This window comes from Chiloscyllium plagiosum, chromosome 7 (assembly GCF_004010195.1).
Source record: "Chiloscyllium plagiosum isolate BGI_BamShark_2017 chromosome 7, ASM401019v2, whole genome shotgun sequence".
In the NCBI taxonomy this organism is placed as follows: domain Eukaryota; kingdom Metazoa; phylum Chordata; class Chondrichthyes; order Orectolobiformes; family Hemiscylliidae; genus Chiloscyllium; species Chiloscyllium plagiosum.
In genome coordinates, this window is record NC_057716.1 from 71,990,443 (window position 1) to 72,011,038 (window position 20,596).

Consider the following 20,596-nt stretch of genomic DNA (forward strand, 5'->3'; position numbering starts at 1 on the left):
CTCCTGCTGGCCCCTCTCCCCCGTGAGAACATTTTGCACCCTCTCTGAGACATCCTTGATCCTGGCATCAGGGAAACAACATACCATTCTGCTTTTTCTCTGCTGGCCACAGAAACATCTGTCTATACCTCTGACTACAGAATCCCCTAACACAATTGATCTCTCAGAAGTCGACGTACCCCTCGTTGCATTAGAGCCAGTCTCAATACCAGAAAATTGGCTATTCATGCTACGTTCCCCTGAGAATCCATCACCCCCTACATTTTCCTAAACAGCATACCTGTTTGAAATGGGTATATCCACAAAAGACTCCTGCACTAGCTGCCTACCTCTCTTACCTTTCCTGGAGTTAATCTATGTGACTCTATCTGAGACTTTCCCCCCTTCCTATACCTGCCATCCATCACATACAGTTGCTGTTGCAAATTCCTATCACTTTTAACTGTCTCTCCAAACGATCCATTCCTGTGTAAATTTTTCCTCTTTCACCTTAAACCTATGCTGTCTAGTTCTGGACTCCCCCACCCTGGGAAAAGGCCTTGTCTATTTACCCTATCCATGCCCCTCATGATTTTATTAACCTCCAAAAGGTCACCCTCAGCCTCTGATGCTCCAGGAAAGACGGCCCCAGCCTATTCAACCTCTCCCTCTAGCTGTTTTTACTGTCTAAACATACACAGGGATACTTTGTAGACACCAAGCTATGCTAGCCATCAGAAAATCTCTTGATTTGATTGAATGGTGAAGCAGGCTCAAAGGATCCGATGGCCTATTTCTGCTCCTATTTCTTAGAACATAGAAAAATACAGCGCAGTACAGGCCCTTTGGCCCTCGATGTTGCGCCGATCCAAGCCGACCTAACCTACACTAGCCCACTATCCTCCATATGCCTATCTAATGCCCGCTTAAATGCCCATAAAGAGGGAGAGTCTACCACTGCTATGGCAGGGCATTCCATGAACTCACGACTCGCTGAGTAAAGAATCTACCTCTAACATCTGTCCTATACCTACCACCCCTTAATTTGAAGCTATGTCCCCTCATAACAGCTGACTCCATACGTGGAAAAAGGTTCTCATGGTCAACCCTATCTAAACCCCTAATTATCTTGTACACCTCTAGCAAGTCACCCCTAAACCTTCTTTTCTCCAATGAAAACAGCCCCAAGTGCCTCAGCCTTTCCTCATACGATCTTCCTACCATACCAGGCAACATCCTGGTAAACCTCCTCCGCACCCGTTCCAGTGCCTCCACATCCTTCCTATAATATGGCGACCAAAACTGCACACAATACTCCAGATGAGGCTGCACCAGAGTCTTATAAAACTGCAACATGACCTCAGGGTTCCGGAACTCAATTCCTTCTTACCAAAGTGAATCACCTCACACCTACATTGAACTCCATTTGCCACCTTTCTGCCCAGCTCTGCAACTCATCTATATCCCACTGTAACCTGACACATCCTTTCTCACTGTCAACAACTCCACCGACTTTCGTATCATCCGCAAACTTGCTCACGCAACCTTCTCGCCCCTCCTCCAGGTCATTTATAAAAATGACAAACAGCAATAGTCCCAAAACAGATCCTTGCTGAACACTGCTTATGTTATTAAATTTTTATTATGTTCTTAATTTGGTTCCTTTTTCTTTTTAGCTGATTGTTGTTGATTATTGTCTGCTGAGTCCTGAATTCTGCTATTGCGTTCGCAGCTTGACCAGCTGTTCTGTTGTAGCTTATTGCTGATTTTGGTGATTGACGCTCAAGATGAGTCAGTCTTTAGCTCTTTGCATTATCCACGAACAAAGCAGCCTGCAGTGCATTTGTTGAACAAATTAGCATGATGAGAGATGGGCTTTTAATTTGTAAAGGCATTTAAAGCTTCCATCTAAAATATTAGTATATTGTGAGTATTTTAAGAACTTGTAAAGAGTATTAGAATTTTCAGCATTAGAATTGCAGCAAGCAAAAGGGACAGTTAATCAAGGACAATGGCTAATGAAGGATGAAGGTACCTTGCAATTTCAAGTTGGTCAAGGAATCAGGCAATCTTTGGCCAAGGGGATGTATCATCAGAGGTTCAAGAGTCAGGAGATGCATAAGTCACAAGACAAAATCTTTACTGGCAACACACAATTGGGTGGCTGTGAAACAAGTTTGAAACAACAATCAAATAGCTGCAAGTGAAGTAATTGTGATTATACTGAAAAAGGAATTTACGTGGGCGGGCAGCGCTGAGGTCATGGCCTGAAAGTAGAATCTAGCAGGTTAGGAGTGAAACCTAGCCACCATATTACGAAACTCAAAAAAAAAGGTCAGAGGAGAGCTGAAAACCTGAAAATAAAATTTAAAAAGAAAATGACAGTCAAATCTGGGTGTGACAATTGTACCACATAATTTCTAATTTATTTTATATTTCAAAGATATACTTTATTCATAAAAATATTTCATGTACAGAGTCACTAAAGCAGTTTGGTTCTGTTCAGTAGCATCTGAGGAAATGTGAAAAAAGATAGTTGGACTCTATCCAAGAAACAAACCAAGGGGATTTCTTACTTGTACAAGATTACACTTATGTATATTTGAGGCATCGGGAGAATCCAATAAACAAACAGACCCCCATTTAACTGACTGTTAGATAGTGGGCTTTCCGCGCTGCACTTTGTCACAGCTGTCCCATGCTTTAGAGTGTCACTCAGCACGCATTCTTGGACCTTGGAATATGCCAGTCTACAACATTCTGGAAGACCACAAGTTTCAGACAGAACTTTTGGTCATCTCAGAGAAGTGCGTGTATTTTTAAAGAATTTTTTTCACAATCTCTGGACACATTAATGTACTCTACACACAACAAAATGTCTCATTAAAATTGTAGTTAGTGCCGTAAACTGAGAAACATAGCAAACAATGTTACATGTATTATACATTCACAAACAGCAATATGATAATGACCAAATAATCTACTTTTGGGATGTTGATTGAGGGATAAATATTGGCAGAGACAGTGGGGATTGCTCGTAATGAAAACAAAATGTTGGAGAAACTCAACAGATTTGGAAACATGTGGAAAGAGATACATTTTGAGTTCAAAATGACTTTTCTTTATATCTGACTAAAAATATTAACTGTTTCTCTCTTCACATATGCTGCCAGACCTGCTGAAATTTTTCCAAAGTTTCTGTTTTTATTCCAGATGTCTAGCGTTCACTGTTTTTGTTTTTAGTTCAATGCATCTTTGAAGTAGTCTTTTACATCCATCCAAATGATATGCATAGCTTTGACTTAATATCTTGACCAAAAGGGATCACCTTGACTCACGAACACTCCTTCTGTATTACACTGCGGTGTTAGCTTTGATATTTGTGCTCATGCCCTGAATGGGATTTGAATATAACCTTTATGAGTCAGAAGCAAATGTGTTAAAAATAATGGCACAGCTAACATGGCTAAGATTGAATGCAACACAAGTGCATTAGTCAAATGGCAATATACAGTATAACATTGGAAAAGTGACAAAATTGTTAATAGCATAAATAAACATAAAAAGAATTACTTAAAAGGCATAACACAGGAAGTAGCATTTATTTATATTGGAAATCCATAAATTATCTGAGAAATTTCCAAAATTGTTATTTCAATCATTTTATTTAAGTGACAAAAGTGACAAAAACAGAAATTGCTGGAGAAACTCAGAAGGTCTGGCAGCAGCTATGGAAAGAAAGTAGAGTTAATGCTTCGAATGCAGTGATCTGTTCTGGGACAGAACTTGAGATCTTTTCTGGGACAGAGGTGACCTGTTCAAGAGGGACAGGTTGCACCTGAACAGGAGGAGGATCAATATCCTGGACGGCAGATGAGCTTGTGCTACAAGTGATGGTTTAAACNTAGATTGGGGGGGGGGGGGGGGTTGGATCCTCAACAGCAGAGAGGCAAGTGCAAAGCTGGAAGGAGATATAGTAATCAGAAATAGCAAGTTTGGATAAAGGTCAGGGTGGAACACGATAGAGAGCAAGGAATGCCTGTTGGATTAAATTGCAATATTTCAGTGCGAGAGGGCTGTCAAGTTAGGCTGATGAACCCAGGGTGTGGATAAGTACATAGGACTGGGATATTATAGCCATTGAGATATAGTAATCAGAAATAGCAAGTTTGGATAAAGGTCAGGGTGGAACATGACAGAGAGCAAGGAATGCCTGTTGGATTAAATTGCAATATTTCAGTGCGAGAGGGCTGTCATGTTAGGCTGATGAACCCAGGGTGTGGATAAGTAATAGGACTGGGATATTATAGCCATTACAGAAACATGGCTAAGGAACGGACAGGACTGGCAACTTAGCGTGCCAGGGTACTTTATGTGGGACAGAGATGGAGTAAAGAGGGGAGGGAGGGTTGCATTTTTGATTAAGGGGAGTATGACAGCAGTAATCAGAGATTACAGGTTCAAGTTCAAAATTGGGACAAAGTGAATTTTGATGAAATTGTGCAGCCGCTTGCAGGAGTTGATTGGAGTAATTTGTTTGCAGGCAAAGGGACCTCTGGCAGGTGGGAGGCCTTTAAAAGTGTGATAACTAGAATTCAAGGTCTATATGTTCCTGTGAGTGGGTGAAGGATAGGAATAGGGAACCATGTATGATGAGAGATATTGAGGCTTTGACCAGGAAAGAGGAGGCATGGCTCAAGAACAGGCAGTTGTGATCAAGGGAATCCCTGGAGTTATATAGGCAATAGATGTGTTTACTAAAGAAGGAAATCAGGAGGGCAACAAAGGGGGCATGAGATAGCTTTGGCTGTGAAGATTATAGCAAATCCAAATAGATTCTTTAGCTATATTAAAAGGAAAAGAATAACTCGAGAGAGAATAGGACGCCTCAAGGACCAAAGTGGCAGTGCATGTGTGGAATCACAGGAGATGAGTGAGCTCCTCAATTAATAGTTCTCCTTTGTGTTTACCATAAAGAAAGACATGAAGACTTGGGAACTTGGGAATTTAGTGGCGTTATCTTGGGGACAGTCCATATCATGGTTGAGGAGTTGTTGGATGTAATGGAATGTATGAAGGTGGATAAATCTCCTCATCCTGACCAGATATATCCAAGTACACTACAAGAGGGTAGAGACGAAATTGCAAGGGCCCTGACGATACATTGGCATCATCGTTAGCCACGTGAAGTCCAGGAAGACAGGAGGGTAGCAAACATTGTGCCCTTATTCAAAAAGGGCTGCAAAGAAAAACCTTGGAACTCTAGACCAGTAAGCTTAACATCTGTGGTAGGTAAGTTACTTGAGAAGATTCTAAGGAATAAGATATACACGCATTTGGAAAGACAGGATTTGATTAGGAATAGTCCTGTGTGGAAGATCATGCCTCACAAATTTGTTCGAGTTGTTTGATGAAGGGACTAAGAAGGTTGACATGGGCAGGGTGGCAGATATGGTCCATATGAATTTCTGTAAGGCCTTTGATAGGTACATGGTAGGCTGTTCTGGAAGGTTACATCACATGGAAACCAGGGAGAGCCGGCAAGTTGGATACACAATTGGCTTGATAGTAAGAAGCAGATGGTAATAGTGGAATGATGCTTGTTGGACTGGAGACCTGTGACTAGTAGTATGCCTCAGGGTCAGAATTGGGTCCATTACTATTTCTTATCAATATCAATGATTTGGATGAGAATGTACAAGACATGATTACTAAGTTTGCAGAGCTCACTAAAATAGTCATGATTTGGAGATGCCGGTGTACAAAGTTAAAAATCACACAACATCAAGTTATAGTCCAACAGATTTAATTGGAAGCACTAGCTTTCAGAGCGCTGCTCCTTCAACAGGTGGTTATGGAGTACACAATTGTAAAACACAAGATTTATCCACTGTAAACTTTTGCTATAAATTCTGTGTCTTACAATTGTGTACTGCACAATCATCTGATGAAGGTGCAGTGCTCCGAAAACTAGTGCTTCCAATTAGACCTGTTGGACTATAACCTGGTGTTTTGTGATTTTTAACTCATTAAAATAAACAGTATTGTGGACAATGAAGAAGGATTTTGATCAGCTGGCCAATTGGGGCAAGAAATGGCAAATGGAGTTTAATATAGATAAGTGTGAGGTGTGAGAAAGTCAGATCAAGGTAGGAGTTTTATGGAGTGTAGTGGAACAGAGGGATCTTGGAGTTCAGGTGCATGGTTCTCTGAAGGTGGAGTCATAGATAGACACAGCAGTGAAAAAGGCTTTTGCACACTGGCATTCATCAGTCAGAGCATTGTGTATAGATGTTGTGAAGTTATGTTGCAGCAGTCCAGGACATTGGAGAGGCTGCACTTGGAGTATTTTGGTCACCTTGCTATAGGAAGGATGTTATTAAAGTGGAAAGAGTGCAGAAGAAACTTATAAGGATATTGCTAGGACTCACAGGAAAGAGTTATAGGGAGATGTTGGACAAGCTAGGACTTTTTTCTATAGAGCATAGGAGACTGAGGGGGTATCTCATAGAAGATCATGAGAGGCATTGATAGGGTGAATGCACTTTTTCCACGGTTGGGGAATTGAGGATGAGAGGGCATCAGTTCAAGGGAAGAGGGGAAAGAATAAATGGGAATCTGAGGGGCAACTTGATTACACAGAGGGTGAAATGCATATGGAATGAGCTGCTAGCAGAAGTGGTTGAAGCCGATACATTAACAACATTTAAAAGGCATTTGGACAAATAAATGGATGGAAAAGGTTTAGAAGGATTATGGGCCAAGTGCAAGGAAATGGGGTTAGCGTGGATGGACATTTTAGTCGGTCTGGACCAGTTTCTGCTGAAAAGCCGTCCCTGTGCAGTAGGGCTCTTTGACTCTATGAAAACTTATCTCTCTTACAAAGAGTCACTGGACTAGAAACATTAACTCTGATTTCTTCCCACAGATGTTGCCAGACCTGCTGAGTTTCTCTAGCAAGTTCTGTTTTTCAGATTTCTAACACCCGCGGTTCTAAATTTTATAATAATTAGGATTATTTGTTCTGACATTTATAAATTTTTCAATATTTCCTATTATCCAATAATTTGAAGACAAATTGAGAATGTTATGTGGCATTCAAGTGGCAATTTTACCAAGTCAACTATGCCACAGGGAGCAGGGCCATTTTCTTTCTACACTGTGAGTTCCTATTTGCCTAACATAATATTCGAGGAAGTTGCAATCTGTGATGTATAGGAACAGGGACGTAGACTATTCAGCCCCTTGAACCTGTTCTGCCATGTAACAAGATCACGGTTGATCTGTAGCTTAACTCCATATACCTTTATTGGGCCCATATCCTTTAATATCTTTGCTTAACAAAAAATCATTTTTTTCAGATTTAAAATTAACAACTGATCCTGCATCCACTGCCATTTGTGAAAAAGTTCGAAGCCTCTCCCACTTTTTGTGTAGAAGTGCTTCCCATGAATGGTCTGACCTTAATTCTCAGTCTATGCTCCCTAAGTTTCGAGTCCTTAACCAGTGGAAATACACTATGTATTTAAGATCTTGAAGACTTTGATTAGATCACACCTTAGCCTTCTAAATTGTTAAAAAAAGACCTAATTTGTTTAATCTCTCCTCATTACTCAAGAAGTCCAGATATCAGTCTTGCAAACCTACATTATACTCCCTCCCAGGTGAATACATCCATCCTAAGGTGAGGTGCCCAGATATGCTCACAGAACTCCAAGGAGGGTCCAATCAGGACTTGTATAGCTGCAGAAAAACTTCTATGTTTTGATTTGATTTATTATAATCACACATAATGAGATAGTGAAAAGTATTGTTTTGCGTGCTACCCAAACAAGTCATACCTGATATAAGTACATCAGCGTAATGGAACAGAATGCAGAATATAGTGTAAAGGTACAGAGAAAGATCAACTCTAATATATGAGAGGTCTGTTCATAAGTCTGATAATAGTGGGGAAGAAGCTGTTTGTGAATCTGTTAATACTTGTTTTCAAGCTTTCCTAATTTTCCTGCCCAATGGAAGACGGTATAAGAGAGTATAACCATGGTGGGAGGATTCTCTGATTATATTGGCTGCTTCCTCGAGGCAGCAAGAAGTATAGACGAAATCAATGGAAGGAAGGCTGGTTTTTGTGATGGAGTGAGTTGCGTTCACAACCCTCGGTAATTTCTGGCTGTCTTGGGCAGAGCAATGCCATACCAAGCTGTGATCCATCCAAATAGAGTACTTTCTATGGTTCATCTATAACAATCAGTCATTGTAAACATGCTGATTTTCCTTAGCCTTCTGAAGAAGTAGGGGCATTGGTGTACTTTCTTGTTTGTACTGTCAATGTGAATGGACCAGACAGACTGTTGATGAAATTTACTCCTACAAACTTGGAGTTCTCAACCACCTCCACCTCAGCATCATTGAAACAGACAGGGCGATGTCCTCTACTCCACTTCTTGAAGTCAATGACCAGCTCCTTCATTTTGCTGACATTGAGGGAAAGATTGCACCAGGAAAAGTCTTTACACCATGCTACTAAGCTCGTTATCTCTTTCCTGTACTCTGACTCTTTGTTGTTTGTGCTCTGACCATCTACGTCATCAGCAAATTTATAAATGGAGTTAGAGCTGAACATGGCCACATAGTCATGAGTTGTAAAAAGAGTACAGTAAAAAGAGTGCAGCCTTGCTGGGCACCAGTGTTGAAGATTATTGTGGAGGAGCTGTGGAGCTGTTGTCGCCTATTCTTCCTACTTATCTTATATGACATAATATTGGAGGAAGTTGCAATCTGTGATGTATAGGAACACGGACATAGACAATTCAGCCCCTTGAACCGAAAGATATAAAAGCTAGCATTCTGTTAGTCTTCATGATTATTTTCTGCACCTGTTTGTGGCATTTTAAATATCCATGCACCTGAATCTTCAAAACTCTTTGGACAGCTATTGTATTTAACTGCATACCATCTCAAAAGTACTGTGGTCTATTGATGTTCAGTTGAAAATGGATCATCTGTAAACAATGCAAAAATATGGAAAAAACACCATAAAGAATTGAAAGAAATTTTTTTTTAAAGAAGCTACAAATAAGTAGCAAGATTAGGGTGTTATTTGGTCTTGGGGTTAAATTGATATTTCTTGTCTGCCACTTATATTATACCTTAAATGTCATATGTCACCCATGGGCTCTGTGGGTGACACACTTGCTGTTATGCTTAAAGATTGTGTGTTTAAACCTCAGTCCAGGGTACATAATTCTAGACTGACACTTTTCTGCAGAACTGAGAGTGTACTGCACCTGCTGCAGAATTGAAGGTGCTCTATTTCAAACAAGCTTTAGGTCAAGGTCTGATCGTATTTGGCACCATAGGGGCAAATGTTGTTTCCTACAAGGGATCCAGGTTAAGGAAATACCCTGACTTAACCCAAAGGCGGGCTATTTTGTTTAAACAGAGGCTGAGGGAAAGGAGCAAGTACATGGGGCTTCAGCAGGACTTCCACACAAAATGTCACACAGCTTTGCTATACCTTGAAAAGCTGTTGACTATGTGAGCATTTTGTCAGACGCCCCTACCTGTGTTTTTGAAACCTGTTGTGGATGACAATTTGCAATCAGCTTAATTGTGAAGAATGTAGAATCATACAGTAAAGAAGAAGCTCTTTGGCCCATCAAGTCTGTACAGCAAAAAATACACTAAATCTACAGTATTCCCACTTTCTAAAACTATATACCCTTTCAACTACATTTGCTTCTGCTCAGATTTTAAAGCATTCCTACAGTGTGAAAGCAGGCCATTTGGCCCATTAAGTCCACACCAACCCTCCAAAGAGTATCCCGGCTAGATTCGCCCACACTATCCCTGTAACCCTGCATTTTCCATAGTTAATCCACCTAGCCTACACATCCATGAACTCCATGGGCAATTTAGCATAGCCAATCCACCTAATCTGCACATCTTTGTACTGTGGGAGGAAACTGAAGCACCCAAAGGAAACCCACGCAGCCACAGGGAGAACGTGTATACTTCACACACAGTCACCCAAGAGTGGAACCAAAACTGAGTCCCTGGTGCTATGCGGCAGCAGTGCTAACCACTGAGCACTGTGCAATGATGAATTTATTACAAGATAAACATTTTTTTGAAATTCATGATCCATTAAGAACATGATGTACTTCCTGTCAGATGTCATCTATAAACAATGCAAAAAGTACAGAGAGAACACCATAAAGAAATGGAAAGAAAATGAAAGAGAACATGTTTCTAAAAAAGCTGCAAATAAGTTGAAAGATTAGGGATGTTATTTGATCTTCGGGTTAAAGTAATACTTCTTGTCTGACATGTACATTATATATTAAAAGTTGCATGACACCTTGTGGGTAACTCTTGTTGTTAATTTAGAAGATTAGGGGTTTAAGTCTCCCTCCTGAGTACAGAATTCTAAACTGACACTCCAGTGCAGAATTAAGATAATTTTAACATAATTTTGAAGAGGAGGTTGGGAGTTATCCTTGGTATCTTGAACAATACTAATCACTCAAACAATATGGTGAAAAAATGGTGATTTAATTAACACATTACCATTTGTGGAAGCTTGTCAATGCCTATATTTCCTATTTGCAACAATGACAACAAGGCTAAAAAAGCACAGTAGTCCCCCCGGCGCAGCGGGGAAAATATTCCAAGACCTACCGCCCAAGCCTGAAACCACGGATAGTAGCAAACCCATTCATTTAAATGGGAAATTTGCCTTCCAACCAGCCCACTGGTCCCTGGTTCTGGAATGTTCTCTGTAATACGTTTGGGCCGAGGAAAACCGTCAGTAACTGAAACTGTGGTAACATGACCCGCGGATACGGCGATTGCCCTGTAGTTAAAAGTACTTAACGCACTTTAGGATGGTCTTAGCTCATGAAAGGTACTATACAAATACAATTCCATTTCTTCTTTCTCTTTTAGATTTTCTTTGGGTAACAAAGGGGTTACAAATAATTTAAAATGGCAGTACTACATTGTGTAGGGTTACAATTTCCTGTAAGATATAAGCAGATATGCGAAACACGTCTTTCCGCATATCTGATTATATACATCCTAACAGCGATAATCAGCATAAGCAAAATTCACAATTGCTTTGATAAGACACAGGAAGCATCCCATTTTTGGAATCAATTATAGTTGTTGTGTTTAGGAGCCTGCAGCAACTTTATGATGATGGGACTGAGTTGTCGCCAGGGCATAAATAGTTCTTTCAATAAAGATGAAAGAACTATAGAAGTCAAGAAATAAAGTCTTATCAATGTGACAGCAAGAAAAGAGCCCTGTATATCTCAGATGGTCATGTTTAGTTCCTTTTAGTAATAATAAGCAATAAACAGCATTCTAAAGAAGGCAAAAGTGAGGACTGAAGATGCTGGAAACCAGAGTTTAGATCAGAGTGGTGCTGGAAAAACACAGCATCCGAAGAGCAGGAAAATCGACGTTCCAGGCAAAAGCCCTTCATCAGGAATAGGAGCCCTTCAATAAATTTTCCTGCTCCTCGGTTGCTGCCTGACCTGCTGTGCTTTTCCAGCACCATTCTGATCTAAACAGCATTCTAAAGAAGTCTAAGCCTGAAGATATTTCTTGACCATGCCTTCTCCTCAACCAATTTGTCTCATACTCAAATACTTGGTGTGTGCATGAAACAAAATAATGGTTATCTAAAGAGTACTGATTATTAAATTGATAGGAGCAGGACATTTAGAAAATCATGATACAATCAAGTAACATCATCATTGTTGTGTGTAAGTGTAATCAGTATTGATAAATTTCTTAAGAGGTCTTTGAGGATGTAGTAAGCTGAGTGGACAAACTGAAAGTGGCAGATGTAATGCATGTAAATTTCCCCAAAGGACATTTGAAAAGGTGCCATGTAATAGGTGACATGTGACAGAAGATAAGTGCTTATGGTGTTGGAAGCAAAATATAAGCATGGGTAGAGGTCTGAGAGTCAGAATCAGTAGGACATTTTCAGATTGGCAAACTGAGTAGTGATGGCCACAGGACACACTTGGAGGCCACAGCTAAGGCACTGATGAAAGGAAATAGGTCATTGCCTTCTATCCATCACTAACGTACCTGACATACAACATTAGCTTTAACAATGCCTGAATTTTAATATTCTCATTGCTGTGTTCAAATTTATGTATGGTTGCATCCCTTGCTACCTTTGCAATATCTTGCAGTCCCACAATCCTCCAAGATAGCTAAGTTCCTCAAACTCTGGCCTCTTCTAATTTTGATCACCTGCACACTGAAAGGCAAACTTGCAACTGCCTGGGCATGCAGCTTTGGAATTCCCTCCATAAAGTTATCCTCTGAGTGAGTTATCATCTCACTTTCCTGCTTTAAGATGCTCTATATAATTTATCTCTTTGACCAAACTTTTGCTCACCGACTCACTTATCTTTATAATGCTTGGTCCAATATTAAGTCTAGCAAAAATTTGATTTATAATACTCTTGTGAAATGCTTGGGACGCTTCATTACGTTAAACGTAGTGTCCAAATACATACCTTCAGGTCAATGTCAGGAACGTAAAATAGCCACTGATCTTCTCACTTTGCTCAAACATCCCCTACTTGCCTCCAGTGCAGCAAGCCAGGCAACCCTCTTATGCAGCCTAGTGATGTGGGTTTGTGGTCCCTATGATACTTGAAGAGCTGGGAATGCCTATTAGGTCAGACAGCAGCTTTCTTTAAGGTAAGTAATTTAAACTTTTCCCCCACTTCAAAGTGTTACAATTATTTAAATATTTGCTAAAATACTTTTAAGTATTGAATGCTCTAACAACTCTGAGTGTAGCCCACTGAAATATGCGCAAGCATTACCATCTCATCCTAAAAGATGGAAAATCGAAACCATCCAGCAAAACGGTCTCCTTCGCCACAAAGGAAGTGGCAGAGGTAGTGAGTGCGAATAGTAATTGTCAGATACTGTGGAACAATGTCAGAGATGATGCAGTGGGTCAAAAGGTTACACTGTTAAACTTAAAATGCTAGTGATTGAACTGAAAGTTAAGGTCATGAGATCTTGATTTGATTACTAATTTTATAAGATGTCATAAAATGCAATTGGTTTGGAGGTGGTTCCCATTTTGAAATGAATATTATCTGAAAACACTTTTCTACCCACCTAACTACTCCCACTGAGTACACCTTGCAAGCTGTCTCCTATAGTTTTAAAATTTGTCACAAGACAACACAACAAGATCTGCAGCAAGTTTGTTTTTCACATTTTCGGTTCTTACTTTCAGCAAAGCTGGCCTGGAGTATTTGGAAAAGCTTGTTGGCTAGCCAACTACTGTACTTGTTTTTTCCACCCTCACAATAACCAGTTGTGGATCAAATGTGGAGATAAGTGAAACTGAATGTTTATGTTTAAACTATCAGGAGGAAATTAAATGATGGCAGATCTAGAGGTGTCCATGGAGACATCAGATGGTGATGGTAGTATATTATCGACTGCATCCGAGATTGCTGAGAAGGATGATATGGTAGGGCCGCAGTTGATTACTCCCAAATTCTAGGATTTTTCATCTGATAGTAGAGGAATTTAAGCAGAAATCTAATACAATATTTCAAAATTGGGAATGCTTGAACGGTGCAAATGTTTCCTGTAGCAAGTGGGCTTATTAAGCAGAGATTGCAAATTTAAAGTGATTGGTAAAAGAACTAGCAAGAATTTTTTTTCCACATACGGCTTGTTATGATCTGGCAAATACAACCTGAAAGAGCAGTGGAAGTAAATTCTGCAGGAATCTTCAAAATATTCCTGTTAAATGCCATGGAAGGTTATCTTATGTTAAAGCTGCTACATAAATAGAAGTTATTATTGTTGCTGTTGCTAGTAAACCAGATTCATTTGCAAGGAAGTTAAAACTTTATTAGCTGGATTTCTTTACATATTTACTCTCTCTCCAAATGTCAAAGAACACTCATTCTAAATAGCAACACTTCAAGCAGAGGAAATTAATTTGCTAACAATGAAATTGACTCAATAATAATGTTGCTGAAGTACTATTAGTAGAAATTTCTGCCATTTAATGGTTATAAAAGAAAGGTTTTAAAGATAATCGTTTTCCACATGCTCCAATAATGGAAATCTAATTTTAATTAATCCAACAGGACAAAATGCTAATATTTTTAATTCCAAACAATCCAGACATGCTTCTTTTGGGTAGTTCAAATTCCCTTCCAATCGCTATTGTTTTCTGCAAGATGCATTTTGACAGGACGGGAACAAGCAACAGGAAAAATTTAACTTGCATGTTTTTAAAAGAATCCAGGATAACCTCTCTCTGATTCTGACAGGACTGACATTAGTAATAGCAGGTAGGAACAGACATCAAGTCGGAAGTTTCGGGACTAAATGGAGAGCATCACCATAACATTTGCACTGAGAAAACGCTTTAACAACTGATACCATTTCCTGGAGGTAAAGAAAAAACTGTTGGAGATGTGGATGAAGAACTCCTTGAGGGATTCCAGCAGGGTATCCCTGCTCACCTTGTCACAAGTATTTAATAGAAAACTTTATTTTTTAAACATATTTTGGAGTGTCCTGATGAAGGGCTTATGCCAGAAACGTCAATTCGCCATGCTTCTCGGGTGCTGCCTGACCTGCTGCGCTTTTCCAGCACCACATCCTCGACACTCCCTTTCAGGTTTGTCCCACCATGTGCCTGGACTTCATCATAAGTTGCCTTGAAAATCATGTTGCAGCATCAAAGAGATTAATAGTAAATGTTTTTAAATTCAAATTAGGCCTTCATTTACCAATGGGAAGAGCCTATTCTGACTTCAAAGTTGGTTGGATAAGATGTTGAGTGGGAGAAATGTAGCATCAGGTTAGATGATTGGACTGTCCTTTATCTTAACCTCCCCACACTTCATTCTCACTGGACTTTAAACTGTTAAAATCAACGTCAATAAGTGTCATTTGATATTGTACTTCTGTCATTTAATTTGGACAAACTGGAGTTTATATGCTGTTACTCAATGGAGTTCCATCATTAAACAATTCTCTCATTCTTAATTTGTGTATGTTTGCTTCCTTTATTTGAAGATTATTATATTAGTGAGGACTGATTCAGAGTCTGCAATGTTGTTTGGTCTTTTGGATATGTACCATTTGTCAAGAACATCATGATGAGGGGATTTTAACACACATAGAGCTGAATCTTACTGGAAAAAATGTTATGCTTCCGTGAGTTCCATGGAAGGTTTCTCTCTCGGAGGATTAGTGAGTTTTATTCTGCAATCACTCCAAATTTATCTCACTAACTCTACATCAAAGCCCTATGGTGCTCTATTCATTCTATTCTCCAACTCATTTCAGGCAGATGTTCTCACCTCTGCCAAAATATTCCAGGATCCCTGGTGCCACAGCCATCTTTGAACCCAGATTTGCATCCAGTCAATTGTTGACAGTCCAGAATTGATCTTCGCTGTGCACTGAGTGGGGCAGCAATCAAATACCAATACTGCTCAGGGTACATTGTTGGCATGCCTGACATTTCATTGCACAAGCATGTGCACATTTTCTGCAACCATCACTGTTCAAGCACCAAGCCACACAGCTTACCCATCCTTAGCCATTTCCCATCGTACTACCATAAGTCAATGCTTACAATGAGTTTCAGGTAACTTGCTTTTAAGAAGTGTAGTAATCCTTTCCACATTCCTTGATTTTAAAAACAGTCCTTTTCACATTTTCGTCCACAATGCAAAATACAGAAACATTTTTTAGAAGGCGCGGCCTTTACAATTCCAATGTTCGCAGCTATCTCGTACGTTGATGGAATGGAACTCTTTTCTATTAATGAGCATAGCTGCATTATAATATGGATCTTTCAATAAATGTGTGTACATTTAACCACATCTTGCATGTTAGGGAAGCCAGCAATGTTGCCAAAACCTACTGCCTGAGCTGCAGCATTGGGAAACGAGATGAATCAGCATGATCTGGCATAAATTACATCGGTAACACCATGAATACATATGTGAGTCGAGGACTGATAGATTCCAGTGAATCCTTGGAAGGAGTCAGTTCCATAAAGTCTCTATGCAGTTGTCACCTTGACTGCCACTGGACAAGAATTGTCACCAACTCCTTCATGTCATAAGTCTCACTCCAATACTTGGAATAGATCTGTGAAAAGTCTCTACGTGGAACTTTAATAAAGGACCTCATTCTGATTAATGCAGTTCCAGTCCTTTCACAAAGGGACACTGAGAGATTGTAAATTCTGAATGAGTACAAAGATCAGGTTCTCCCAGCTCTATATCACACGAAATAGGTCACATTACATATAAGAGCATGATGGGGAATTCCCATAGTTTAACGTGAGAGGGAAGCGGTTCCATGCTCTGTGCAGCCTATGAGACGTTACAGTATCTTTGTGTTTAGTGACTTGCAGATGTCACTTTTTAAGGTTGCCTGTAATTCATTTGACTTCATGGAGATGATTATCTTCAACCTGCAATGACCATTTGAACCATGCACAGTTGGACATTGTATGTGACGTGTAAAACTAAATGATTAAGATGACTGCAACCTGAAGGGCCTCACATTGCTCCCGACTGCATCACACAAAATATTATCTATCCTATATTCTTAACATTCAGAATTGACATGAGTTAAGCAGAATTAATTCACAGATTGGCAAACTCTCTGCTGGTCTTACCTGGCACATGGAAAGATGACTATGACAGTTGAAGTTGAGCCATCTCAGCTTCAGGTCCTCTCTGCAAGAGTTCCTCAGGGTCATGTCCCAGGCCCAACCATCTTTAGCAGCTTCATCAATTACCTTCCCTCTATCATAAGGTCAGAAGTGAGTATGTTTGCTGATTGCACGATGTTCAGCATCATTTGCAATTCCTCAGATATTGAATCAATTCATGTTCAAATATAACAAAATCTGGACAATATCTAGGCGTGGGCTCACAAGTGGGATATAACATTTGTACCACACAAATGCCAGGCAATGACCATCTCCAGTAAGAGACAATCTAACTACCGCAGCTTGACATTCAATAGTGTTATCATCACTGACTCCCAACTACCAATATGCTGGGGGGTTACCGTTGACCAGAAACTCATCTGGACGTGAAATACTGGAAATACAGTGGCTGCAAGAGTAGGTCAAAGGCCAGGAATTCTGCAGCAATGAACTCACCTCTGGTTCCCAAAAGCCTGTCCACCATCTACAAAGAGCATGATGGAGTACTCCCACCTGCCTGGATGGATGCAGCTTCAGCAACACTCAAGAAGTTTGACACTATCCAGAACAATGCAGCCCACTTGACAGGCACCAACAACACAACCATCCACTCCCTTCACCACCAGTGGTCAGTAGTAGCAGTGTGTACTGTCTCCAAGGTACAATGAAGAAATTTGCCAGAGCTCCTTCGACACCAGGTTCCAAATCCACAACCACTTCCATCTCGAAGGACAAGAGCAATGCATGCATGGGAGCATCGGTAAGTTCCTCTCCAAGCCACTTACCATCCTGACTTGGAAAAATATCGCTGTTCCTTCATTGTCGCTGGGTCAAATTCTTAAAATTCCGTTCCCAAGGACATTGTGAGTCTACCTACACTAGCAGTTCAAGAAGGCAGCACACTACCACCTTCTCAAGGGCAACTGAGGATAGCCAATAAATTCTGGCCAGCCAAAGGCATCCATATCCCACGAGTGAATTTACAAAAAAATGTGGTAGAACAGAAGGTATAAGTTACACATTAAATGACAAGTGCAAACATAAACAGATCTTATGAATTGATCCAGATTCAGTCCATTCCAAATGTGATCACTCTCAGTCACAAAGTATCTCAAAAACAGTCTTCATTCTAAAAGAATTTCAGCTTCTCCCCTCTAGGTGCCAACCTCATGCCTAGCCAATAGCACTGTCCACCAAGATCCACAGACATGGTTTTCACCACATCTGACACAAATCTGCATAACCTTCTCAACTCTGTCTGGATAGCATAGAACCAGCAATGTTATCTTTCAGTAACAGGAACAGCTGCAGCACCTCATTCTCAGCTGCTTGATCAGGTTACTGCCTTCTCCAGTCATCATCAATTGATTGTACCACACCAGTGGACTCATCTATTTACACTGTCCATATTGGACTGATGTGTGTCTTTATACATTTTTCACCCAATTTCAATATGTTGGAGGTTTTGGTTTCCAAACGTCAATTTGGTTTTGTCACCTGGAAGGTTAACTTATTTTAATGTTTCCCTGTTTTTTTTTAAAGCCATTCATGGAATGTGGGCATCATTGGCCAGACCAGTATTTATTGCCCATCCCTAATTTGGAGCGGCACAGTTACTCAGCGGTTAGCACTGCTGCCTCACAGCGCCAGGAACCCAGATTCAATTCCATCCTCTGGCAACTATCTGTGTTGCGTTTGTGTGTTCCCCCATGTCTGCTTTTGTTTCCTCCTGGTGCTCCAGTTTCCTCCCACAATCCAAAGGGAGATGTGCAGATTAGGTGGATTGGCCATGGTAAGTTACCCCATAATATCCAGGGATGTGTGGGCGAGGTGGATTAATGCAGGGTTAAGGGGATAGGGTAGAGGGGGCTCAGTCTGGGTGGTATACTCTTTGGAAGATCAGTGTATACCTAACAGGCCAAATAGTCTGCTTCCGCGCTGTAGGGATTCTATGATTCTAATTGTTCACAGTGCAGTAATGAATCAGCCACACTAATGTGGGTCTGGAGTTACATATAAACTGAACCAGATAAGGACGATGTTAGTGAACTGACAGTCAACAGTGGTTACAGTGTTTGCTGTGAGGACAGCTTTTCATTCAGTCTTTTTTTCATTGAATTCAAATTTTATTATGGCCCGATTTGAACCCATGTCCTCAGGACATCAGCCTAGGGTTAATGATTAGTCCAGTGTCATTTCTATGATGTCAATGACTCCCCCAGTTCCCTTTTTGTTTCCTTTAGTAATGCTGTGTGAGTTAAACACTTCCTAAAAATATACAACTTAATTTTAAAGACACAGATTCCCTCAGACGACATAAATGATATAACATCTCATACCTACGTTTCCAACGGGGGAGGCAATAGCCTTGCAGTATTATCACTGACCTGTTAATCTCGGACACAGGTAACGTCCTGGGAACCTGGGTTCAAATCCTGCCAAAGCAGATGGTGGAATTTGACTTCAATAAAAATCTGGAATTAAGAGTTGGGAAATACCTATCTGGGTGACTAGTGTCCTTTACAGAGAGAAACTGCACAGTCTGGCTTACGTGTGACTCCAGACCCACTGCAATGTGGTTGACTCTTAACTGACCTCATCCCGCAAATGAATAGGAAACAAATTACTGTGAATTAGAAAAAAAAAAGCAGCATTCATGGTCATAGAGCCATGGAGATGTACAGCATGGAAACAGACCCTTCGGTCCAACCCGTCCATGCCAACCAGATATCCCAACTCAATCTAGTCCCACATGTCAGTACCCAGCCCATATCCCTTCAAACCCTTCCTATTCATATACCCATCCAAATGCCCCTTCAATGTTGCAATTGTACCAGCCTCCACCACTTCCTCTGGAAGCTCATTCCATACACGTACAACCTTCTGTGTGAAAACGTTGCCCTTTCATATCTTTCCCCTCTCACCCTAAACCTATGCCCTCTAGTTCTGGACTGCCCCACTCTAGGAAAAAGACTTTGTCTATTTATCCTATCCATGCCCCTCATGATTCTGTAAACCTCTATAAGGTCACCCCTCAGCCTCCGACGCTCCAGGGAAAACAACCCCAGCCTGTTCAGCCTCTCTCTATAGTTCAGATTCTCCAACCTGGCAACATCCTTGTAAATCTTTTCTGAACCCTTTCAAGTTTCACAACATCTTTCCGATAGGAAGGAGACCAGAATTGCACGCAATATTCTAATAGTGGCCTAACCAATGTCTGAAACAGCCGCATCATGACCTCCCAACTCCTGTACTCAATACTCTGACCAATAAAAGAAAGCATACCAAATGCCTTCTTCACTATCCTACCTTACGACAACTCCACTTTCAAGGAGCTATGAACCTGCACTCCAAGGTCTCTTTGTTCAGCAACACTCCCTAGGACCTTACCATTAAGTGTATAAGTCCCGCTAAAATTTGCTTTCCCAAAATGCAGCACCTCACATTTGTCTGAATTAAACTCCATCTGCCACTTCTCAGTCCATTGGCCCATCTAGTCAAGATCCTGCTGTAATCTGAGGTAACCTTCTTCACTGTCCACTACACCTCCAATTTTGGTGTCATCGACAAACTTACTAACTGTACCTTTTAGGCTCAGATCCAAATCATTTATGTAAATGACAAAAAGTAGAGGACCCAGCACTTGTGGCACTCCACTGGTCACAGGCCTCCAGTCTGAAAAACAACCCTCCACCACCATCCTCTGTCTTCTACCTTTGAGCCAGTTCTGTATCCAAATGGCTAGTTCTCCCTGCGTTCGGTGAAATCTAACTTTGCTAATCAGTCTCCCATGGGGAACCTTGTCGAACGCCTTACTGAAGTCCATATAGATCGTATCTACCTGCCTGCCCTCATCAATCTTCT

At 40.6% G+C, this 20,596-nt stretch overlaps 1 long non-coding RNA gene across 2 annotated transcripts in view; it reads right to left on the bottom strand.

Annotated features, from left to right (window-relative positions):
• Positions 1-6,968: 6,968 nt before the first annotated feature.
• The window catches only part of LOC122551695, a 29,479-nt gene continuing 15,851 nt past the window's right edge, over positions 6,969-20,596 (bottom strand). Inside the window, exon 3 of one of the 2 annotated variants that reach the window (XR_006312163.1) lies at positions 6,969-8,984. This is a non-coding gene — a long non-coding RNA (uncharacterized LOC122551695). Of the gene's footprint in view, positions 8,985-18,379; positions 19,168-20,596 lie in introns of those variants that run through there. The other variant, XR_006312162.1, reaches the window with a different exon arrangement.